General features: G+C 39.7%; 1 long non-coding RNA gene across 1 annotated transcript in view; it reads right to left on the bottom strand.

Moving 5' to 3' along the window:
• Positions 1–3,975: 3,975 nt before the first annotated feature.
• The window catches only part of LOC102473998 (uncharacterized), a 56,930-nt gene continuing 43,162 nt past the window's right edge, over positions 3,976–17,743 (bottom strand). Inside the window, exon 3 of the long non-coding RNA XR_335471.1 lies at positions 3,976–4,012. This is a non-coding gene — a long non-coding RNA (uncharacterized LOC102473998). The remainder of the gene's footprint in view (positions 4,013–17,743) is intronic.

The raw sequence follows: 17,743 nt of genomic DNA, 5'->3' as shown, positions 1-17,743 counted from the left end.
CTCTGTCCCCTGTAGCTGTAGCACCTCTCCTGGCTCCCTTTGGGAGTCAGAGGCATGTGGCCTGCAAGGAGATCTTGAGGGTTAGGAGGTGACCCGATTGTCATCCGTGCCCAGGAAGGGCTGGGAAATCCAATCACATAAGCGGAAGTCACTTCTGAACAACACTTCTCATACCTGTGAGAGGCCCCTTTCACTGCCACTCGGGTCTGTACAGCTGCCCTGCGGGGACAGTCACTGTGTCTGCATCCCACACAAGAAAACTAAGGCTCAGGGAAGTTCCCAGTAGATGCTGTAAAGCTTAATCATGCCTTTTCTCCATCCCATCAGATATGTGTGGGGATCTGCACTTGAGCATTGCACACGTGATGATGAGCATAGCTACTGTGCATCTAAAGTACACACACACACACACACACACGCGCGCGCGCACGCACACACACACACACACACACACACACACACACACACACACACAGAGTTTTAAAATCTCAACTGGCTCTCCTTGCCCTGTGCTGCACAGAAAATTAGTATATTGGTGCAGTCACTAATCCCTTTCATTCGGATGCAAGCAAATGACAGGATCAGTCTCCGTCACTGCCACAGCTAAACCCCAGGGCTCTCCCTGGTGCCTGGAATAAGAGTGGAGATGACCCACTTTCTCCAGCTCTTCTCTGTCTCCAGGCTGCTCTGGCTGGGAAACTGTCAGTCTGGTAAATATCACAGGCTTAGCAGGGCGGGTTCCTGCTTCCAAGGCTGCCCCTTTTCGGCTGCCCAGTCTGGCTTATTGGACCAAGCCCCAGGGTCCTGCCCCAGATCTAGAGTTCAGCTGCCCGTATGCACACAGGGCCTGGATGTCCTGCATCCAGAACCCTTGGAGCTGCCCAAGTACACATGGAGGGCACTCATCTTCTCAACGAGTGTTCCCTGGGTCTCCTGTCTGCACTGGGCACAAGCGCTCAGGATAGAAGCTTAAAAAGACACAGGCTCTGCCCTTGTGAAAGGAGGTGGTCATGAAAACAAGCCCAGAAATAAATGGCAGAACAAGCCAAGTGTTCTCTGAGCACAGAGGAGGGAACAAAGAATTCTTCTGGGAGGAGTGGAGACTAGAATGCAAATTAGAATGTGCTGCTTAGAGAAGTAAAGGAAGGGCGTTCCAGGTGGAAGGGACAGCGTGAGCAAACCATGGAGGTAGGAGAGAGCACAGCAATGTAGACAAGAGGGCTGGGGGACAGTCCAGGGACCCCAGAGGAGGAGAGATCTACATCCTTCAGGCCCAAGCACTGGAAGTAGAATGGAGTTTTAATCAGATGAACTGTGCGACTCAGACAGCCTATCAATACACACTGGTCTCACTTTGGACCATTGTGCTGGCTCACATCCAAGCTTTTCTACCTGCAGTGATCTCACACCCCACCAGCAGATACTCTGGCCTCTCTTCCTTCTTTCTAGAATGTTCCTTCCCATTAAGTACAGAACATTTTCTCCTAGACACCAAACCCTACTCAGTGTTAATGTCGGTAACTGCAACATTGGTCACTGCAGGGGCTTTTACTGGAGACAGGAGAAAGGGAATGGTGTCCAGAATCCCCAAAGGCTGATGCCTTGGGGCACAAAGCCAGCCTTAAAGGCACACTTTTACAAAGGGAACAGACCCCAAGGCCGACTCTTAAGCTTTGGCCTCAAACGCCTAGGAGCTGAGGTTGATAGAGATAGCTGTGCCTGTCTCTGCACGTCTGAGACCTTCCTGGAGCAAAGGCCAGTTACACCTAGGACCCCCAGGTTATTTCCAGTGATGAGTGGCCTCCTCCAAGCCTGAAGCCAAAGTACTGCTGTCACTGAGCAGGTGACAATGAAAGTTGTTCCATCCTGCAAGGCCCCATCACCAAGGTAGATGACTGGATGTGGAAGTATGAATGGGAACGGACTTAGGAAGATGGCCACATATAGCCTCTGTGCCTCCATGGCTTGGCAATCCTCACCCATAGTGAGAGGCCTGCAGGTCAGGGCTCTCTGGCCCTGGTTAGGTGAGTGGCCACAGGCTTTGTGTATCTCCCTGGCTCTGAGACTATAGGAAACCAGGATGAGCCATGAATGCCCCAGAGAAGGAGTCAATCGCTTTCTTAAATCAGCTTCTAGAATGTTTGGATATAAACCACACACATTCAAAGGCATAGTTTGATGACCTGGGATCAATAAAAACACCTATGCAGCCTCCACAATTAGGATTCAGATCATTTCTTTCACCCCCAGATGCGCCTTCCTTCTTTGCATTCAATCTCTGCTTCTGGCACCAAGCTCTGCTTTCTGTCATTGTAGGTTAGATCTGATTTTCCTAGATCTCCATATACATGGACTCAAGTGATACCGTTTTTAGCCTTTTGTGAGTGACTCTTATGCTCAGGATTCTGTCTGAGATTATTCCTTATTGCCTGGCTTGCTTAGTCACTCTCCTTTTTATTGCCAAGTAGCATTCCACTGTATGGTCATACCACAATTGGTTTATCCACATACCTGTTGGCAGACACTTGAGTTGTGTGTAGTCCTTTGGCTTTTTTTTTTTTTTTAAATAAAGCAGCAATGAACATTCATTAAAAAGACTTCATGTGAACACAATATTTTTAATTTTGGGGAGGGGGGATAGAAGTGGAATTCCCTGGTCATATGATAAATGGATATCTAACTTTATAAGAAATAACCAAGCTGTTTTCCAAAATTTGTATCCCTTCACCATTCACTAGAGGCATGAGTTCCAGTTCCTCCACATCCTCACCAACATTTGGTATATCAGTCCTTTTCATCTTAGCCATTCTATTACAAGTATTTCAATGTGGCTTTCACTTACATTTGCCAGATCACAAATGATGTGAAGTGTTTTCTCACACCATTTTGAGTCCTGAATCTGCCACTTTTTAGCTCCACACTTGTAGAAGGCATTTCACCTCTCCAGATCTTAATTTCCTTGTCTGGAAAAGTTCAGGATTAATGCCTGAACTGTCTCCATCACCAGGCCTTTGTAAAGATGGCATCAGATACTGTGTATATGTGCAAAAGTCTGCAGGGTTTAAAACTCTAACTTGTACTTTCCACAGCACTCAGCTCATTTGTCTGTGGTTTCACACTGATCTTCTCTTTGCAACAGCCTCCTTACTAGCTTTCCTGACTCTAGTCTTCCCTTTACCTCATCCTCCACACGGCAACCAGAGTGGTTTATGCAAAGCACCCACCAGAATTTGGCCATCCTTTGTGCTTAAAACCATTCCCTGGTCTACTCATTGCTACAGATTCCAGGTCATTCTTTCAGCGAATAACACTGACTAAAAACCAATGTGTCAGGCCAGTCAGGCATGATGGTTAAGGAGCTGGATCCTACATGGCTGACTATGAGGTCTGAGTCCTGGACCCAGTGGCTTGAAAAACATTCCATGTTTATGTGCATGTGTGCTCAAAATGGAGCAAGAGGAGAGGAGACTGAAGAAAAAGGGATTGCAGCATGATCATCCCCCCCCCCCTGGGGTGGGGGGTGCTTCCTTCCTTTTTCTCCACACTTCCAGCAATCACCTGCTCTCTACAGCAATAAATAAATAAATACATAAATAAATAAATAAATCCCTATGTGTCAGGCATTATTCCAGATGCTGAAAATAAAGAGTTAAACAGAATAAATAGTCCTTAACCTTTACAGATTGCAACCCATTTTCATTACTTTATAAAGGCCACAGAGGCCCAGAGAGGTGAGTGGGCTACACAAAGTCACACAGAAAGCCAGTGAAGAAGCAGAGATTAGAACCAGGTCCCCTGCCCTGACCTCAAGAGCCTCTTTCTTCAGAAGCCTTGGCATGAATGATGGCCTCCTGCCAGAGTCCAGGCCTGGGACTAGCTGGTAAATGGTGCCGCCTGCTCCTGCTTCCTTTCCCTGAGGCACCTCTTGATTTCCAGCCCACGAGATGCTTGGTCTGTGCAGAGAAGGAGCAGAGCAGCAATCTTGTTAGGTTGTTTGTGGCTGTCTATCTCCCTGTAAACAAGAAAGCATTGCACAGTGACATTTAAAGAAGGTTGCGCTGTAAATCCCAGCCTGAGTCCTGACTACCTACAAGCTCCCTGGGTATTTCATACTTGATGCCACAGAATGTCAGAGATGAGAGTGAGGCTGGTGGGGATGTCTGAGTCCAGGAACGAGGAACAGACTTGCCAGCATTCACTCATCAGACAGAGGAGATAGACATTTAGAAACCCAGCTCTTCTACTCCCAGCTCTGTATCCTTTTCTGTATGCCATCAGCGTTTTCTTCTTCAGGAACGCTGATGGCATCCCGCTCTTTCTTTTTTACCCCAGATCCCTGCATAGCAACTGACCCCAGCTGGGAGGAACTTCCTCTGCCTGCTGTCCCTCTTTTCCCTCACTGTACCGCATATCGGTCAGCACAGAGAGGCAGATCATTGACAGCACTCTGGCTAGCTCAAGCAGAAAGGAATTTGTGTGTGTGTGTGTGTGGGGGGGGTGTTTTGCTATAGGGCGAATGTGCTTGCCAGAAAGACGGAGAGAGACAGACAGAAAGCGAGGAATCACCCCTAGGGGGGATGGTCACATCACAATCCCTTCTCCTCCATTGTCCTCTCGGGATCTTGGGCATGCACACACACGCACCCATTGTGAGTTTAAGCTACTAGGTCCAGCACTCAAATTGCAGTTGACTACGGGGGAGTCCAGCAACATAGCTATTACACCAACTGCTGATCCCTCAAGCAGAAAGGAATCTAGTACAGGGAATTAGGTGCTTACGGCATCATGGAACTGCTGGAAGAAGAAGTTGCAGGCTTAGCTTCTAGGAACGACCCTGAATACCAATCCCAAACCAGTTTACCAGAGGACCCACTCCCTCTGCCATGTTCAGAAGGCCAGAGACCCCAACCGCTGTCTCAAACGAACTGCATTGTCTCTGCTATGACCTAGAGATTGGAAACTGTTGTCCAGGAGCTGGGTTAAGGGCTGCACAGTCTCATAGCCCAAGCCCTGGGGGCTGGGCAGAAGTAAGTAAACTGATCGCGATATCCACCCCTTTTGGGGGCCAGATGATGACACAGTGTAAAATGCAATGCTCTGTGAAGCTGACCCACATGGGAAGTTCTGGGTTCATGTCTGGCACACCATGCCCATTACCCAAGGCTGGCTGGAGCTAGCGGGTAGATTGCTGTGTCATGGCCTTGTTGGGGATGCCATCCTTCTCCCCCTCCTTTCTTCTCTCTGTTTCTCACTCAAGGGAAAAAATAAATGAATGAAATCTCTTAAACACCCTGTGTTCAAGGAGATGCAAAGCTTCATTTATTCTGAGCCTACATCTTGGGCCGTAAACTTGTAAGAGGAGGTGAGGTGCAGGGCAGCACATAGGACTCCTACTCAAGCTCCTCTGAACTGCAGCCCACACTTAAGACTCCAGAGACTTCCACCCAGGTGTATGTCCTGTCTTGGTCCCTTTATCCATGTGGCACATGGCCACATTCAGTCTTCCTGCATTTTGTTTTCCACATCTATGCAATAATATTCAGAAAGTACTTGGAGCAATGCCCTACACAGAAAGAGCAGTTAACTAATGTAACTATGATTGTTCTCATTTTCCAGCTTTGTGATGTAGTACAGGTTATTTGATTTCTCTGACCCTTAGTTACCTGAGCCTAGATCAGGATATCTCAATGTGTGAGTGCTATTGACAGTTTGAGCCAGATAATTCCTTGCTACAAGGGGCTGTTATGTGCATTAGGGTTTTAGCAACAACTCTGACTTCTGCCCACTGGATGCCAGGAATATCCTCCCCTCTCCTCAGTCGTGACAATCAAAACTGCCTTCAGACATTGCCAGATGTCCCCTGGGAAACAAAATCACCCCTACTTAGGAACCACTGCTGCTGAGAATGGGAATAATTTTGCCTGTCATTTAGACAAAATAAAACAAGGAATATGACAGGTATTTATAACCCAGGGGTCATGAGGGCCACTCTACCCCTTCACGTTAAATAAAGTTAGCTCCAGCCTAACTCATGTCCTTTGGGAGGCCCAATGTCCTCCTGAGATTCCTGCAAATTCTTGAGAGTTAGCTTTCATGGTCACCTCTTGTTCCAATTTCCTATCTCTGAAAACTTGCTGATGTTCCTACTTTTGTTTTTGATTTTGGGTGGTCTCTAACATGGAAGATAGACTCCCCTCCTTTATTTCTCCAAAGTATTGTTTGAAGAAGACAGTCAAGTATCCCAGGGCTGTTCCTGAAGGTCATGGTAATAACTGACCAGTCTGGCAGGTCACTGGGGGTTAAGTATGAGCCAACCTCACCAGACGTTCTCTTGCCTCTGAAGTCCCCATTTCCACCAGGCTGTTCATCTCTGTCTCTTGGGACTCTCCTCCCAGGTCTCCCCATACAAGCTCCTCCAGAAATTCTGTATTAGCTCTCTGGCTAACTTCCCAGACTGAGGGTTAGCCTCTACAGCCAGAACCACCATCCCCTCTGTTCTCTAAGGGAGACAAAACTGCTGGGGACAGAACCCTTCCCACCCTCACCGAAACCATCATACCCACTACAAACACAGGGAATGCTGTTGACACATAACACAAGCAGATTTATAACCACATCAGTGAATACGGAAGCAAGAAGGGAAAAATCCTCCCATGCCAGAAACAAAAGAAAATTCAAAGCCAGAATAGCGAGCAGAAACTAGTGCCAAATGGCCCACAGAGGTATAAGGACTGGATAAAATATTCCTGCTCAGTACCTATGAGGGATGAGGGGGCAAGGCAGCAGGCCCTGTGCACAGAAGAGACCAGGAGTGATCTTTTTGCTCTGAGCCAGGAGCCTGGAAAATCTGTCCCTTCAGTAAAATGAAAACTCCAGAAAACCACCACCCTCCACTCATAAAAGTGGGCCCACCGCCCCAAACCATGAGTGAGAAAAAGGATGCAAGAGAAATCCACACTCTAGATCTGTACCCCAGGTAAAAGAGGGTCCTAGGCCATTCTATACAACAAGGCAAGGCCCTGAAGGACAGAGTTACGACCAAACCTGCCCAATCTAGGAAAACCCCAAGGGCTGTGGCTGAGGCCAACGTGAAACCTGTACCTCCCAGACAGAAACCAGCACCTTCTGAAGATGAGTTCAGAGTAGAAAACAACCAAGCAGGTGAAGAAACTAGATCTCCAGGCATATCGAACAAGAGTTTCACAAGGAGAGATAGAGGATAAAGAGAAATGTTATCTTAAGAGAAATCACCTGATGATTCTCTAGAATTAAAGAAATATATGAGTTTCTATATCAAAAAATGTACCCTGAGTTCCTAGCAGGATGAATATATATTTTAAAAAAATACTTTGGAAGAAGGGGATTAACACATCAGAAATTGATAAATTAAGCAGTTGGTGTACAACAGAAGGGTATCACTGAAGGTGTAAATGAATAAATAATAATAGACCCAAGTGAGACATGGGAGAAGGTAAGGTAGATGAAATGAGCTAACTTCCTTGTTTTTCATGATGGGAAAATCTCTTTAGTTACAATTCAATAAATAAGATATAAAAGAATATTGCCTATAGTTATACGACAACCACTAAAGAAACTAAAAAATATTCCATAAGCCTTCCAAATAATTAAAGGAAAAAGCAATACATAAAAAGAAGCCATGGAAATATAGACCATGAAGTAAAATACTTTTAAAGGAAGCATTAAAATCAGGAAGCATAATAAAATGACAGAACTGAGACTAAATATACACTGTCATATTATTAAATATGATAGGATAAATCCATCTATTTTTTTAAATACTCTTATTTTGGCATCAAAAAGTGAAACAACAAATTCAGGCTTGTGAAAGATGCCACTAATTCTTCAATCAAATCTTCTCAGCCCCATCCCTGATTTCTATCATGCCAGGACAGCCCCACGAACTCGTGGGGCTCGGACTGACTTCAAGGGGACAGCGCGTAGATTAGGAATCACATGGATCTTTGCCTTCTGCCTCTGGGCTCCCTGGTGCAAGTGGGAGCTTTCTGGGTCCATACACGTGTGCAACTTGGAAATCCTAGGGAGTGAGCATCCGGAGGAAACACTGAACCTGGGTTAAACGAAACCCACCTATGAGAAAACGTTAGCCTTATTGAGTCATTAGGGAAATGCAAACTAAGCCCCAAATTATGATAACACTGTATATTCATTTTAGGGCAAAAATCAGAGATCATCAAGGCAAAGAAATGAACAGACTATGGATCAAAACCTTTTATATGTTACTAGTAGCAAAGTAAATTTGTAAATTGAAAGACAATGTGGCATTATCTTATAAAATTAAATATTTCTTTAGCAAGACTATGCCTGGGTGTATTTCCAAGAGAATTCTTGAAAATATACCCTAGAGGACATAAGTGAGTATTTTCATGGAAGTACTCTTCAAAATAGCAAAACCATGGACACACTAATTATTCATAGACGAGATAAAGGTTAAATAAACTATGGTATATTTACACAATGGAATATTATATAGCAATCAAAACTAATTAGCCAGGGCCACATGCAGTAATAGAGTCAAATATATAAAATGCCATATAGAAGGAATATGGAGGTAAGAAAGTGAAGAAAAGAAGTACTTAAAAATGATAAACTGCCTGATCAAATTTATAAAGTTATTAAGAGCAAATGCTAAACAAGATAAGCTTTAGAAGAACAGCGATAAATAAAACAAAACTCATTTAAAACAGGGATGGGAGCGCTCAAATTATACTTAATGGGGAAACACTGTATGTCCTCTCCTAAGATCAGCAAGGATGTCTCCTTCAACATTTTCAATTCAGTAAGTATTAGAGTTTCAAACAGAGCCATTATGCAAGATACATACACACATAAATGACAACCAGCTTGGAAAAAATGAAGTAAAACTGTCTCTGTTTGCAAATCACATGATCTTATCCAATGAAATTCACTGTGACTCCATTAGAATTAATAAAGCTCAGAAAAGTTGCAGATACAAGATCCATACAAAATCTCTACCTATTTATATAAAACTAACAAGAAACAGCTCAAAAAAAAGAGAAAAACAATTCTACTTACAATAGTATTAAAAAGGACAAAATACTTAAGAATAAATTAAACAAAAGAAGTACAACAAGACATCTGCTAAAACTTCAAAGCATTGCTGAAAAAAATTAAAGAAGATCTAAATAAATGGAGAGACAACCTATGTTTGTGGATTGGAAGAAATAATACAGTTAAAATGGTAACATTCCCCAAATTTATCTAAAATTATTTTGATGATGGTTGCACAATTCCATGAATAGATACAACCATTGAACTATACTCTTTAAATTAGTGAACTATATGGTTTATGAATTTTACCTTAACAACTATTTTTAAAAGACAAAGGTGGGAAAGCAGCTCCGACATGGGATTTATGATGAAGATTACCAAAGGTGACAAGAAGCAGCTGACTGGGAACAGGATTACAAAGGTAGTTCCAAGATTTTATCCAAGTTCTCCCTACTCATTGTGGTAGGTTCCCAGACCTTCATTTATAATTAAAAGCATACAAAACCAACAACTGTCAGATGAATACGGAAGAGGGCCATGTATGGATCAATAATGCGGTGTGACGTGAACCAAGGATTGGACCACTCCACTTCTGAACACCTGTTGTCCAAGCAAAAGATACATAAAATTAAAAAATAAACTTAAATATCTAGGAGATAGAGATGATAAAAACATTGTCTGTGATGGGACCAGCAGTTAGTGTAATGGCTATGTCGCTGGACTCCCACGTAGTCAACCGTGGTTCAAGCCCTGGACTTGGTGGCTTAAACTCACACCAGGCACGTGTGCGTGCATGCCCAAGATCCCGAGAGAAGAATGGAGGAGAAGGGATTGCGGCATGGCCACCCCCTGCCCCCGGGGGGGTGATTTCTTGCTTTCTATCTCTCTGTCTCTGTCTATCTGGTGAGTGCACGTGCCCTATAGCAAAAACCTCTCAAAAAAAAAAAAAAAAAAAAAAAATAACATTGTCTGTGATAAGTCATGAGCAAAGCTAAAGCAAATCCAGAAGAAACTTCACAGCCTTAGTTTATTTTACTATGTAAAAACAAATTAAAAATAACTCAATTGGAAATTTACACAAAGAACAATGCGTGAAACATGAAGAAAACAGAAGGAAGGAATTATGAAGGATAAAAGCACCAGTAAATCAATTATAAAATAAGAGACAGAGGAATTAACGCACTCAAAAGCAGGTCCTTTGGAAAAAAAAAATAACAAAGGTCTTGTTTTCTTGAGGAAAAAAGAACAGAGTAATAAATTTTTTTAAAAATTTGAATTACAAAATACATGAAAGTAGCGTGAAAATGGAGACATAATTGGCCAGCCATGGTGGTATGCTGGGTGTTACTTCACCATGCTGGATCCATATTGGGGCAGTTGGTTCCTGGGCAAACCTGTACACACCGGGCTTGTGTGGCTGTAATCCCGGATGACAGCGAAGGTTGGTAGGGGTGGCAGGAATTGTGGCATGTGACTTTGTTGAAGGTATCTCTTTCTTGCTCTCTCACTCTCTCTCTTGAAATAAACTTTACAAAAAGGGAGTCAAAATCACAGATAAAAGGAAAAGTAAACAAATCATAAGCATTTTGCAGGTTAAACCTGCAAGCAAACTTGAAAATCTGTCTGAACTAACATATGCTATAAATAGAATTTATATAGTTAGAGTTAGAAAAGATCATGTGACCTATTATCAGAGAATAAATTGATGAATATATCAAATAGCTAGTACTCTAGTCCCAAAACTATCATAACCTGAAGTTTCACAGGACATTTTTAAAAACTTTTTAACAGTTTGTTTGTTCCTGTTATTTTTTTAAACAAAGATTTTGAGGTAATTGTAGATTCACATGCAGTTGTAAGAAATAAAGAAGAAAAATTCCTCATGCCCTTTACCCAGTCTCCCACAATGGTAACATTATGCAAAATTATAGTACACTATCACAATATATACCATATCCCAACCTGGATGCTTACAGGATATAATCAAGACACACTCAGTCAAAAGATCCAGAACGTTTCCATCCCTATGAAGCTCCTTTATGGTGCCAAACTATCTTTCTCCTGCCCCCACACTCCCCATAACCCAAGGAAACCACTAATCCATTTCCCATTTCTATAATTTGTTATTTCAAAAATGTTATACAAATGGACATGTACTATGTAACCTTTTGAGATTGTCTTTTTCCCCCCCATTTTACACAATTCCCTGGAGTTTCGTTCAAGTGGTTGCATCTATCAATAGCCCATTTTGTTATATTGCCATAAAAGCACTTCACTGCACAGGTATGCCAAAGTTTGTGTAACCTATTAAAGGACATCTGAGTTTCTTCCAGGGTGTATTTTTTTGTTCTGTGTTTTTGTTTTGTTTTGTTTGTGCTATTCTGAGTAAAGCTGCTAAGATCATTCATGTATGCGAAGACTTTAAAAATTTTGTGGGAAATGGAATTAAAGTAAGAGTTTATTTTTATTTTAAAAATTTTGAAATCTCTGCATAGTTTTTTTATGATACACATTTTCTGTGAACTTTCTGAAAATCCCTTACATAGATTTTTTTGTAAAGCTGTTTTCATTTCTCAGCAAAAATGCCCAAGAGAGCAATTGCTAGTTAGTATAGTCGTTAGATATTTAATTTTATAGAGACTTGTCAAGATTTTTCCAGAATAGTTGCACCATTTTTCATTCCCACCAGCAATGTATGAGTGAACTAGTTTCTCTGCATATTCATTAATATTTGGTGTTGTCATACTTTTTATTTTAGCCTCCTGACAGGTGTGTAGTGATACTGCATTTTGGTTTTAATTTGCACTTTCCTAATGGCTAATGATGTTGAACATCTTTTCATGTACTTATTTGTGATGTGTATATCTCTTCAGTGAAATGCTTGTCATGTCTCTTGTTCACTTTCTAATTGAAGTACTTTTTTTTTATTGTCGATTTTAAGAGTTCTTTATATATTCCAGATATGAGTCCTTTATCAGATGCGTGGTTTGCAAATATTTTCTCCCAGTCTTTAGGTTGTCTTTGCATTCAACCACTTTAATTTTGAGGAGATTCAACTTACCAGTTTGCCTTTTATGAATCATGGCTTTGGTGTCCAGTCTAGGAACTCTTTGCCTGCACCCGGATTCTGTAGGTTTTCTCCTATGTATCTTTCTAAAAGTTTAATAGTTGATATTTTACATTTAAGTACATAATCCACTAGGAACTGAGTTTCATGTAAGATGTAAGATTTAGGTTAATATTCATTGTTTTATCCATGGATGTCCAATTACTCCAGTACCAGTTATTAAAAAGTCTCCATTGAATTGTTTATACATCTTTGTCAAAAATTGGTTAGGCATATTTGCAAGGGTCTTTTTCTGGATTCTCTATACTGTTCCATTGATCTACATGTCTATTCACTGCCCCAATCCCATTAACACCCCCAATGAATACCACACAGTCTTGGTTATTGATGCTGTATATTAAGCCTTAAACTCAGGCAGGCTGACTCTTCCAACATTATTCTTTTATCAAGATGGTTTCAGTAACCCTAAGCCTGAGTCTTTCCACATAATTGTAGAATATAAGTACATACAGATCTACAGAGACACTCAATGAGATTTTGACAGGAGTTGCATTAAATTTTAAGATCAATTTGTAGACAATTGATATTTTTCCTATGTTGAGTCTTCTTTTTTTTAAAGAATTATCTTATTTATTTATCATTATTGTTATTTTTAATTTGACCACAGCAAGACACACACACACACACAGAAAATGAGAAAGCAAGCCACCAGATCCGAGACTCAAACCATGGTCAGCCATGTGGAAGCTCAATGCCTTTAATCACCTTGCCACCTGCCAGTCCCCCTATGCTGAGTCTTCTAATCCATGAAACAATTGTCTTCTTTAACCTTGTAGTAGCACACTGTAACTTTCAGCATACAGATCCTATTTATGTTTTATTAAATTTACACCTAAGTATTTCATTTTCTTCTAAGTGATTTCAAATGGTGTTGTATTTTTTATTTCAGTTTCCAGTTATCTATTGATAGTACTTAGACATGTGACTGACTTTTGTGGTTGATTTTTATCCCATAACCTTGCTGAATGTGCTTATTAGCTCCAAGAAATTTTGTTCTTGCTTTCTTAGATTCTTCGGAATTTTCTAAGGAAAATATTGTCATCCACCAATAGGGACATTTTTTCCCCTTTCTATTTAGTTAGTATGTCTTTCATTTCTTTTTCTTGCCTTATTGCAATAGGAAGAACTTCAAGCAATATGTTGAATAAGAGTGGTGAGAACCTAGATCCTTACCTCATTTCTTTATATTGAAGGGAAAACATTCAAGTCATAGGGTTTTTAGATGTTCATTATCAAGTTCTTTCTTCCTAGTTTACTGAGAGCATTTGTCATGAATAGATGTTGAATTTTATCAATCACTTTATTAGATTGTTTTCTATTTTCTGTTTCTCATTTTCTTTTACTTTTATTTCTGTCATTGATATCATCTTATTTTACTCATTATCCTGTTGATACAGTTGCTCACATTGATTGATTTCAGATATTGCACCAGCCTTGCAAACCCGGAGTAAATCTCACTTGGCCATGGTGTACATTCTTTATATACTTGTTAGAATTAGATTGGCTAACATTTTGTTTCAAAATGTGAGAACTAACTTTATGACAGACATTGGTCTGTAGTTTTTTTTATGTATTCTTTTCGTCTGGATAGTATTAGTCTGACAAAATAAATTGAGAAGTAGTCTCTCCTTAATAGATTGTGCAAAATTGATTGTAATTCTTTCTTAAATATTTTGTAAAATTCACTAGTGGAGCCATCTGGGAATGGAGATTTTTTTTAAGAAAAATTTTAGGTTACAAATATTTTAAAATTATTATAGAACTGGAGACCAGCAGATGGGGTAGCAATTACATCGCTGGACTCCCACATACCCAGTTGTGGTTTGAGTCCTGGACTGGTGGCTTGAAAATCATGCCAGGTGTATGCATGCATGCCCAAAATCCCAGGAGGAGAATGGAGGAGAAGGGACTGCGGCGTGGTCATCCCCACAGGGGGTGATTTCTCACTTTCCCTCTCACTGTGTCTCTCTTTACCCAGCGAGTCCATGCATCCTAAGGCAAAAAGCTCTTTTCAAAAAGTTTTATTATTATAGAATTGTGGTTATATGTGTTATCTATTTATTCTTTATTCCATTTGGTAGTCTGCGGTTTTAGAGGAATTGACCCATTTTTTCTAATTTTTCAAAACTATGAGTATAAATTTGTTGTTAGCAATTCCTTATTATCATTTTAAAGACTGCAAAATCTATGGTGATAACCTATTTCTTTTTTATATTAGTAAGTTGCATCTTCTCTCTTCTTCATCAATCTGACTAGAGGTTATCAGTTTCATTGATTTTTTAAAGAAGAACCAACTTTTTGTTTGGGATTTTTCTTTATTTTTTTTTTTCAGTTTTCAATTTCATCACTTTCTGCTCTATTTTTATTATATTGTGCATGCTATGGGTCTATAAATGTCTTGTTTTCTAGTTTCTTGAAGTGGGGACTTAGATTATTGATTTGAGACCTTTTCTCATTTATAATTTAAGCATTTTGTGCTATAACCTTCCCTCTCAGCACTACTTTGCCTGTATCCCACACGTTTTGATAGACTATTTTTGTTTTCATTCAGTTCTACGCATTTTTTAAATTTCCTTTGAGACTTCCTCTTGACCCATGACTTCTTTGAAAGTACATGGTTTCATTTCAAATTGGTTGGAGATTTTCTTGTTATCGTTCTGTTATTGATTTCTAGTTAAAGTCCATTATGGACAGCGATTATAGTGTATGATTTGGATTATTTTACATTTGCTGAGTTTGCTTCATATCCTAGGATATGGTCTATCTTGGTGCATATGCCCTACACACATGAAAGAAAATGGTATTTTTCTGTTGTCGGATGAAGTTTTCCATATGACAATAAAATTCTATTGGTTGTGTATTGGGTTCTTTTCTATCTTCACTGATTTTCTGTCTAGTAATTCTAATAGTTGCTAAGAGTGGGATTTGGAAGTCTTCAGCTTTAACTGGGATTGGTCTGTTTCTCCTTTCAGTCCGATTAGTCTCTGCTTCTGTATTTTGAGGCTGTCCTGTTTGGTGCATTTAAGATTATTATGTCTTCCTGTTAGATTCATCCCTTCATCATTATTTATTTTCCCTCTTGGTCTACAGTAATTTTGTTTGGTCTAAAGTTTACTTTATCTGATATTAATATAGCTAGTCTTACTTTTCTTTCTTTTTTTTTTTTTTTTTTTTTTTTTTTTTTTGGAGAGAGAGATTTGCTATAGCATGTGTGCACTGGCAGGGGAGACAGAGAGACAGAAAGTGAGAAATCGACCCCCTTTTCCCTGAGAGATGGTCATGCTACAATCCCTTCTCATCCACTCTCCTCTCAGGATTTTGGACACACACGCACACACACCTGGCATGTTTCAAGCCACTGGGACCAATACTTGAACCGTGGGAGTCCAGCAATGTAACCATTATGCCATCTGCTGATCCCAACCAGTCTTACTTTTTAAAATGAGTGTTTTTATGGTATGATTTTTCAATCCTTTACCTTCAGCCTACCTACGTTTTTGTGTTAACAGTGAGTTTCTGTAGTCAGGATATTGCTTGATAATTTTCTTTTCCTCAATTTTTGCAGAGGATGTGAGTGCTTGCAGAAAGAGACAGAGAGAAGGAAAAAGGGAAAGCACTGCCCACCCCCCATACACACTGGGAAATAGTCATACTACAAATCATTATCCTCCAATTTTTTCCCTCCTTTTAGGTTTTGGGTGTGCACGTACTCACACCTGGTGTGTTTCTCAAGTCACCAGGTCTAGGGCTCAGACTGCAGGGTCAGTCATGTGGGCTGCAGTGGCCTTAGCTCTCAGGCCACAGTCCTGCCCACTCATGTTTTTAATCCACTCTTCCAGTCTCTTGCTTGTAATTGGTATATTTAGACCTTTTACATTTAAGGCAACTATTGGTATATTAGAACTTAACTCTATTTTATACATTTCTTTTCTGTTTGTTTCCTTTGATTCTCATTTATCTTTTTTTTACTTTTTTTTTTTTTTTACTTTCCTGAAAGTTAAAATTCTATCTTAATCTACTTATAGTATATTGCTTTATATAGTTGTTTCAGAGGTTGCTCTAGGTATTTCAGTATATATGCAGAGTTTATCACTGTCTACTGGTATCGGTGCTTCGCTGCTTGAATGAAGTTTAGAAACTATGTAAATTTAGGTCTATTTACCCTCTCCACTTTTAAAATATATATTTATGTATTTCCTCTATATACATTAGGTACCATATTAGATGGTGTTACGATTTTTGTTTCAACCATTGAATACTAATTAAGAAACTCATGAGAAGCAGATTAGTATATTTTCCTTACCCATTCCAATGTTTGCTTCTCTTTTCTGAAGTTCTAAGAATTGTTTTGTTATCACTCCTTTCTGTTGAGAGCAATTCCTTAAGCCATTCTTAAGAGCAGGTCTGCCAGGAAAAATTCTCTTGTTTGTCCCTCATCTAAGAATCTCATTTCCCCCTTAATTCCTGAAGGATATTTTTCTTTGCATACAGAACTGCAGTTGACAATTTCTTTCTTTCAGTATTCAAAAAATGTTGTGCCACTGCCTCTGGCGTCCGTGGTTTCAGATGGGAAATTCTCTGTTGTTTAAATTGGTGTTCCTCTATAGGAAATATATTTCTTTCTTGATGCTTTCAATATTTTTTCTTTGTTTTTAGTTTTTCCAAGTTTAATTATGACATGTCTTGTCATAGATTTCTTTGGTTTTGTTTTATTTGAGATTTATTCTGCCTCTTGAATCTGTAGGTTCATGTCTTTTGCCAGATTTAGGAATTGTTTATTATTTACTTCTTTGAATATTGTTTGAGCCTAGTCTCTCTCCCTTTTTTTCTGGAAATCCAATGATACAAATGTTAGTTCTGTTATTGTTGCCTAAGGTCCTGACATTTTGCTAATTTTTTTCAGTCTATTTCCTCTCTGTTGGGTAAATTCTATTGATCCTTAAATTCTCTAATTCCATCATCTATCAACTCTATTATCAAGCCTATCTACAGTTAGTTTTTTATTTTGTTATAATATTTTCCACTATAATAACTTCTTTTTCATTTTTTCTTATAAGTTCTATTTCTTTGCTGAAATTTTTTAGTTTTCATTTTCTTTAACAGAATTCATAATTGCTGGGTAAAGTTTTTTATGATGGCTATTTTAAAATCCTTGGCAGAAATAACCACAGATTTCAAGGAATTTACAGAACTAAAATTTCACAAATAGGAAAATAAATATTTATAAATATGATCTACTATTCAAGCAAATTTTCAGTATTGAGGATAGAAGTTTGACTGCTTTTTTCGATTTTTCAAAATCCCTTCCAGAGGGCCTGGAGAGAGTCATGCCCACAAGCATTAACAGACCATTTTGACCCATTGGTAACAGGATTCTTCCTACATCCTGCCCCTGGCATAGTATCTTTGTGATGAATATTAAGCCTCCTTATATCTATTTAAGTAAATTTTTTTTCTGATCTCAGCAACCTTTCTTTTCCAATCACTAAACCTGCCTATAACTTATAAGCCTCCCCTCTCCTCCTTCCACATGTTCCACCTTTTTGGGCCAGACCAATGGAAAAA

The sequence above is a fragment of the Tupaia chinensis genome, unplaced genomic scaffold (genome assembly GCF_000334495.1).
Source record: "Tupaia chinensis unplaced genomic scaffold, TupChi_1.0 Scaffold000424_1, whole genome shotgun sequence".
Classification (NCBI taxonomy): domain Eukaryota; kingdom Metazoa; phylum Chordata; class Mammalia; order Scandentia; family Tupaiidae; genus Tupaia; species Tupaia belangeri.
This window is presented reverse-complemented; position numbering and strand designations above follow the sequence as displayed.